This window comes from Cyclopterus lumpus, chromosome 1 (genome assembly GCF_009769545.1).
Source record: "Cyclopterus lumpus isolate fCycLum1 chromosome 1, fCycLum1.pri, whole genome shotgun sequence".
NCBI classification, from domain to species: domain Eukaryota; kingdom Metazoa; phylum Chordata; class Actinopteri; order Perciformes; family Cyclopteridae; genus Cyclopterus; species Cyclopterus lumpus.
The window spans coordinates 25101621-25109120 of record NC_046966.1 but is presented as its reverse complement, the minus strand read 5'-3'; positions in this window follow the sequence as shown (position 1 = coordinate 25109120).

Sequence of the window (7500 nt, the reverse complement as noted above, 5' to 3'; positions counted from 1 at the left end):
ACATTAAGACTTTAAGACTTTAAAAGAGACTTTAAGACTTTAAAAGAGACATTAAGACTTTAAGACTTTAAAAGAGACTTTAAGACTTTAAAAGAGACATTAAGACTTTACAAGAGACAGTAGACAGCATTCAGTCAGCTCCCTTAAATGTGTCCGTTTCACTGCCTGTTTCTTTCATTTAGACCCGTCCGTCATGATATGTGCACTACTTGTTGTGTAACGGCCTCTGATTGGTCGGTTTAAGGTGAGCAATGAAGGCTCATTGGTCCCACGGTAGTCGATGGGGGGCTCAACGTGAGCTGGAAGAGGAGCCCTAAAGGTTCAGCATAAGAGTATCGTACATAACGAGGACACTTTAACCTTTAACTGCCAACAGAAAGGTGTTTAGGTTGGCTGTGTTTCAGCATCTTAAAGCACTTCCTAAGCCTGTACTTAACCATATACTTAAGCACTTTTTCATTCTTTTATAGCACTTTTTTTGTACAATTCCCATTGTATAATATTTATATTTTGTTGTGTTTCTACTTACCTGTAACCAATACAAAGTATTTAAGTTATGAACAGTCATTTTTAACAAAACTAATTTGTATTAACTTAACAACCGGGAGAGAGACTGAGACGTTGCACTGCTGCTCCCCTCTGATCCTCTTTTAAACCTTTTAATTTATTACTTTTATTTCGCAATGTTTTTAAAAAGACGTTTTCCGATAGTTCCAGATGTAAATCAGACCCCGAACGACACGGTGGTTATTAACGCGGTAACTCAAAGCCCCCCCGGGTTCCTCCACCCGACGGCGAGCGCGTTCACATTGACGGCGAATGTTTTCCAGGTAGCAATAATCACCATGATGTAATATTGTTTGCAGAGGACACTTTGGTGTACATGGTAAATCCCTCTCATTAATAAGATGGACCCGTTTGTCACGAGGCAGCTGGGTCACTTTCTTTCTTTGTCAAATGATTTTAAACGCTTGTTTCACATTTTTGAAACAGAAAAAAACCTTCCTTTTTCTTTTTTTTTTACAAACCACGGAAGTGAGATATGATTTCATTATGTTCCCCTCTGCCGTGAAATTGAGGCAAAAAAGGAAACTGCCAAAGCAACAAATATATTTTTTGGGGGGGTGTATGTGGAATTTGTCACGGTTGCAGAGCAACAGTTAGATGCACAGTATCTGAATATGAGGGGAAGGTGTCTCCTTTCATTTTTTCTATTTCATTTCTTTTCTGGCTTTACAACACAATGAATGAATACATGAATGTTTGAATGTCTCAATGTCGGTCTGTAGAGCTTCATAAAGTCCTCGTCTCGTGGGTTTATCTTATCGACAGCTGATACCGACGGCCTGCAGCGTCTCCTGGGCTTTGAAAGTCTTCTGGGCCTCCCACGTGTTTGACCTTTGCCCCCCGAGCACAGCCACCGAACCGTGATTGAGAGTGGGTTTTGATTGGGCCGCATCACGCCAGGAATGTCAAGTTGACCTTTGACCCTGGTGGGAAAGGTTGGACGATGCACGGGGACGTAAAACCCTCCTGTGTCTTATCTTAAAGCCTTTTCAAATGTTAAATGTTTCATTAAATCCAACAGCTGGAACGCAAAGGTGTGATTAGTGGAAGCTGTGATGACCGTCTGAAATGATTTCCACTTTTTCCTCCATTAAATGTTGTCGAACGTGAATCGGCGCTTCCAAAAAGATACGAAGGACATGCTCGTCTAGAAATCACCGAAGCTCACGATTTAGCCGGCTGGTGCAAAGCAAAGGCACGATAACGGCCTCAGACCATCTGCACTCACGAGGTTGTGAACACCAACAAACTTGTGGAGGCCGTGTGTGCAGCGACCCCCTTTCAGGCAAGAAAAAGGGCAACGAGATCCTCCATCCCTGTGAGTTGTACTCTGCAAACCGGCGGTTTGAGTTGTTCTGTCTTCTCGAGGCTGTTGACATGATGCATGATGGTTATTTAATACAGAATCATGCCTCAGAGCTTCAACCAAAAACAGACCAATGTAACAAATAACGTTTTTACAACCAACACTTGAAATGATGGAAGGCACTAGCAAATGACTTTTACAAAATGACTGGTTATAAAAAGGCTGAATAAAGACCCTCTCCAGTAAATTAAAACACATCCCTTTTCTAACGTGATAACATCAACACACCTCCTGTGGGAGATGTGGACAAGTACCAATGTTTTGAAGCGGATGCTGCGACCACCGGTAACCAGTGAAGGTCACGGAGGAGCGGAGGATTGTGGGTAAATTTCAGGAGGTTGAAGACCAGTCGAGCAGCTGCATTCTGGATGAGCTGTAGAGGTCGAATGGCATTAGCAGGTAGACCTGAAGGAGGAGTTGCAGTAGTCTAGCCGTGAGATGACCAGAGCCTGGACCAGAGCCTGGACCAGAACCTGGACCAGGACCTGGACCAGAGCCTGGACCAGAACCTGTGCCACCTTCTGAGTGAGAAGAGGTCGTATTCTCCTGATGTTGTACAGCATGTACCTACAGGAGCGTGTTGTTGCGGTAATGTTGGCAGTCAGAGAGAGTTGACTGACAGGGGTCACACCGAGGTTCCTGGCAGTCGAGGGCGGGGCCAACACAGAGTTGTTGAAGTTAATAGTCAGGTCGTGGGTGGGAGAACCTTTTCCTGGAAGGAGGAGAAGTTCAGTCTTGTCCGGGTTAATTTTCAGGTGGTGAGCGGACATCCACTGAGAGATGTCAATCAGACATCCACTGAGAGATGTCAATCAGACATCCACTGAGAGATGTCAGTCAGACATCCACTGAGAGATGTCAGTCAGACATCCACTGAGAGATGTCAGTCAGACAGGCAGAGATTCGTGCTGCTACCTGTGTTTCAGATTGGGGAAACGAGAGGATCAGTTGGGTGTCGTCAGCGTAGCTGTGGTAGGTGAAGCCATGCGAGAGAATGTCAGAGAGAGAGAGTTGGTGTACAGAGAGAAGAGAAGAGGACCAAGGACTGAGCCCTGAGGGACCCCAGTAGTTAGAGGACTTGGACTTTTCCCTCTCATGTTCCCCACAGGATGAACCCTCAAGGTGATATTAATTATACTCAAAGATCATCAAAGTATCTTTGAATATCTGTTCCCGTTTTATGGCAATCCATCACATAGAAACCTTTATTAGCCTTGAGGGTTCATCCTGTGAGGAACACGAGAAGGAAAATTCCAAGTTCTTACCAAAGCCTTGAGGGTTCATCCTGTGAGGAACACGTGAGGGAAAAGTCAAGTTCTTACCACAGCCTTGAGGGTTCATCCTTTGAGGAACACGAGAAGGAAAAGTCCAAGTTCTTACCAAAGCCTTGAGGGTTCATCCTGTGGGGAACACAAGAGGGAAAAGTCAAATTCTTACCAAAGCCTTGAGGGTTCATCCTGTGGGGAACATGAGAGGGAAAAGTCCAAGTTCCACTCAAAACCAAAGTGGTGAAACTATCGGTGCCACTAAAAAGACAAATCAGGGGATCATCAAAGTAATTTCTGGGTCATGATCTGGAAACCACGAACCGTGTCGATCCCTCGAGCAAAGGTTACGATATTTGACTAAATGAGTAAAAAAGTTGAGCCGTTGGTGACAGTAGAGGAAAATAGTGGATCATCCAATGTCAAAAAAAGATTCATCCTCTTATGAGCATGAATGTCAGCCGGCTCAGAAGAGCAGCACCAAGCAGCCGAGAAAGGCCTTTTTTTTAGCCTAAAAAGGGGCATCCTGAGATGTCTCACGCGGTGACGACCTCCGACCTCACAAAGGGGACGACCGCGGCGCCAAAATAGGTTGTTTTGTATATATATTTGTTTCCAGCGGCGACGGCCTGCGCGGCGACGGCCTGCGCGGCGACGGCCTGCGCGGCGACGGCCTGCGCGGCGACAGACACCTGTCACCTTCGTTTTTCTCCTCGCGCGCCACTCGCCGTCCTTTAAAAGAGTGAGATTTGGGGTTTTCTTTTTTTTAGTACGTACACACTTTTTGCTTTTCCACCGCCCGATGGAATTATTGTACACGGGAAGTTGTAGCCTGCGAATGGTAGCACCCGGACGATACCGTGGAAGGCATCGCGATCGACGCCGACAATCTCGACGGCCTCTAACGCGACCGCAGAGTCAAACGCCTCCTCGCTACCTAGAGCTTTACTTTGCATAGACTTCTATACAACCAGAGGAGTCGCCCCCTGGTGGTCAGGAGAGAGAATGCAGCTTTAACACATGAAGGATAGACTTCTATACAACCAGAGGAGTCGCCCCCTGGTGGTCAGGAGAGAGAATGCAGCTTTAACACATGAAGCATAGACTTCTATACAACCAGAGGAGTCGCCCCCTGGTGGTCAGGAGAGAGAATGCAGCTTTAACACATGGAGCATAGACTTCTATACAACCAGAGGAGTCGTCCCCTGGTGGTCAGGAGAGAGAATGCAGCTTTAACACATGAAGCATAGACTTCTATACAACCAGAGGAGTCGTCCCCTGGTGGTCAGGAGAGAGAATGCAGCTTTAACACATGAAGCATAGACTTCTATACAACCAGAGGAGTCGCCCCCTGGTGGTCGGTACAGAGAATTCAGGTTTTAAGACCCTTCCGCATGGGCCTCACTCGGCAGAACCAGTGTTTGCCGACTACTTGTTACACAACAGGCGTTAGTAAAGTTGACCTTTACTTTGTGTCACATGGGACACAAACAGCATACTCTGTGTTATTTCGGCCCCTCCATTGTTAACAACCGTTCACTGACATTTAGAACATACAGTTCACTTACCCGTCTTTGGACTGCGATAGAACCCAGAACACACAAACTCTGCATTATGTCGCATTTGCACCACAACATAATTGTTTCATCTGATTATAAATGCAACTCCTGATGCCCTCCTGGCACCAAAAAGCTTAATTATCGTCATCGCCGCATTTTGCTTCCTACTCTAAATGCGACGGTACATCTTTACTCTCCGTGGACCAATTAGGAAAACACTGGTCAATGTGACACACGTCCTCAGACTCATCCGATCCGGTTCAGGTTAAAGTGGTCCAGGTCTCAGGTGGGGAATACCTGACCTGTGTGGGCCGAGCTGAGAGGCAGGATGCCGGCTCAGCAAACGCTCCCTGGGTAAATAAAGACGACAGGAGAGTGTGTGTGTCAGGTAGATGGATGGCAGGGTTAGGTGTTTGGGACACCGAGAAGGTTGGGAGTGCACCTCATTGACTGCCCCTCAAATAGACAGCTGGAGAAATGAAGTGGACTCAGCCACTATTGAATAAAGCTCAATGGTCTGCATCACCGCAGGGGATTACCACACACACACACACACACAGGAAAAAAGTTACACCAGAACAAATACGTGCATGACTTGATGTGGACTGGCTCTGGAGGATTTGAGACTTGCTTTCGCGAGACTTGAGCCGTGACCAGGACTCGTCTCTCCTGACTCGAGACCTAACTTTGGGATTTGATTCAGAGCGGCGTGTATATTTGCAGACTTATACACCACACAGGAATGATGCACGTGTTCACACATTGCAACACTAAAGCAGGGAAAGTCAAAAAAGAGATGTATGGGTCCAGGTGACCGGGTTTGACTCCTTTGGCCGCGTTTGATTGTTATGTAGATTTAGATTGGAGGTATTTAGGAAGTCCGGTGCGTATCGACGAGGGCTAAAGGGGGTCTTCCAGGAGATTCTGGCTCTCCTGGCAAAAAAAATAAGAGCAGTGAATGTCTGGATCCCATTTTCAAGGAAACTACCAAAAAAGGTGCAATCTGCAAGGGTGGACTGAGCCACCGAGGATACTTACCCGACTCCCCTAGTGGCGAGCAGAAGGACGGCATCCCACCCCCCAAAGAAACCGGTAGAACCAAAGGTATGGAAAGACAAAACTGGTCTTGTGTGCTAAGAATGTTTCATAAGAAAGTTTCCACTGATATTCCACTCTCAGCCTGTGTTTCTTGTTGTTCTTCTTCTCCTGAAGCAGCTGTTCTTCATCATGGCGTTCTCCTCACATGGAGGCAAAAGAGCTGAGTCATCGCATTCAGCCGGTTTGTTTTTTAGGGTGCACATTATCAGCGGGGGAGAGATCTAAAGATCTGGCTTGGTGACAGCTACATTATTAGTTTTGCCCACGTCGTGATAAATAGGCAGAAATAGCAAGACGGTGGACTGTGTGCCGGCATCTGTTTGTGGCCGTGTATCAAAGAGATGTTTGAACATGACTGATTGGTTTTGGGGTTTTTTTTTGGCTCAAACTAGACGTTCAGTTTACAGCCATGCAAACAGCTCTGTGAGGCGGTACTTAATGCAGCGGCACTTTGAGGCAATTGCTAATATCAGCAAGCTAATATGCTCACAATGACAATGTGTAGATGTTTCACTGTCTGCAGCAAGCTATGTGTGTCCGTTTATGAATGGCATAAACTCAAAATAAACTGACTTAGCAATACACGGATGGAGGATGCCGAAATAACCAAGTCAGGATGCCTGGTGTCCCAATTCATGCTCCGTTACGTCTGTTGGCAGGACGACCAGCAAACAACTTGTTTTTGCAATCGTGTGAGGATATATATCAGTGCTAAGCTACGCTAACATCGCAGCTGCTCCTTCACAATTCAAAAGAAAAGAAAAGAAGCTCAAGACTTTTAATTTGCATCAAATTTGCATCGACTTGCTATGTAATCGTGCCGAGCAAGAAGTTTTCTTCTCATGTGGGTGTGAAGACACCATCATGTTGCAGAGATGATTCTCTCTAAACTACAAACTGGGAATGTGCCAATCCATTGAGTGAGATGTCTACGTCTCAAAGAAGGTTTAAGGGAAATATTGGGTGACGCTCAATGAAACGATGAGGATCACCAACACGCTCACGGTTCATCCGCCGAGGACCACGACAGGTTTGATCACATTGTTACGGAGAGTCATCCGGTAGTTGTTGAGATATTTCGGTAGTTAGTAAGTAGTAGTTAGTTCGGTAGGTAGTAAAACCAACATATTACTTATTAAAACAGGTCACGCCAACGTCTCGTTTTATTATTGCTTCATAAAATGACTTTTACTTGGCAGAGAGACTCGATGGCGCCTCCAGAGTCTTTTGTGTGTAACTGCACGAATGTCAAGAAAAGGGCAAAAGAAGCTCTCGAATCGACGTTCCCTGAATGAATGTAAGTTGAAAAGTGTAAAGCTCCACACAAGCCAAGCGCCTCGCTCACAGTTGACCACAGCTCACACACAAGGCAACCCCCCCCCCCCCCCCCCAACCCCCAACCCCCCCGCCGAAACACCAGCCAGAGATAATTCTCTTATTTTGCCTCGCTGCAGTTTGTCCGACTTGTGTCCGCCTGAAAGATCTTCACCCAATCTCCTCCACCTGCAGTCAGCGAGAGTCACTGAAGTGTAATTTAAACTCTTAAACCCAGCGAGAGGCCCGGAGCCGAGGGGGGGGGGGGGGGGGGGGGGGGGGGGGGGGGGGGGGGGGGGGGGGGGGGGGGGGGGGGGGGGGGGGGGGGGGG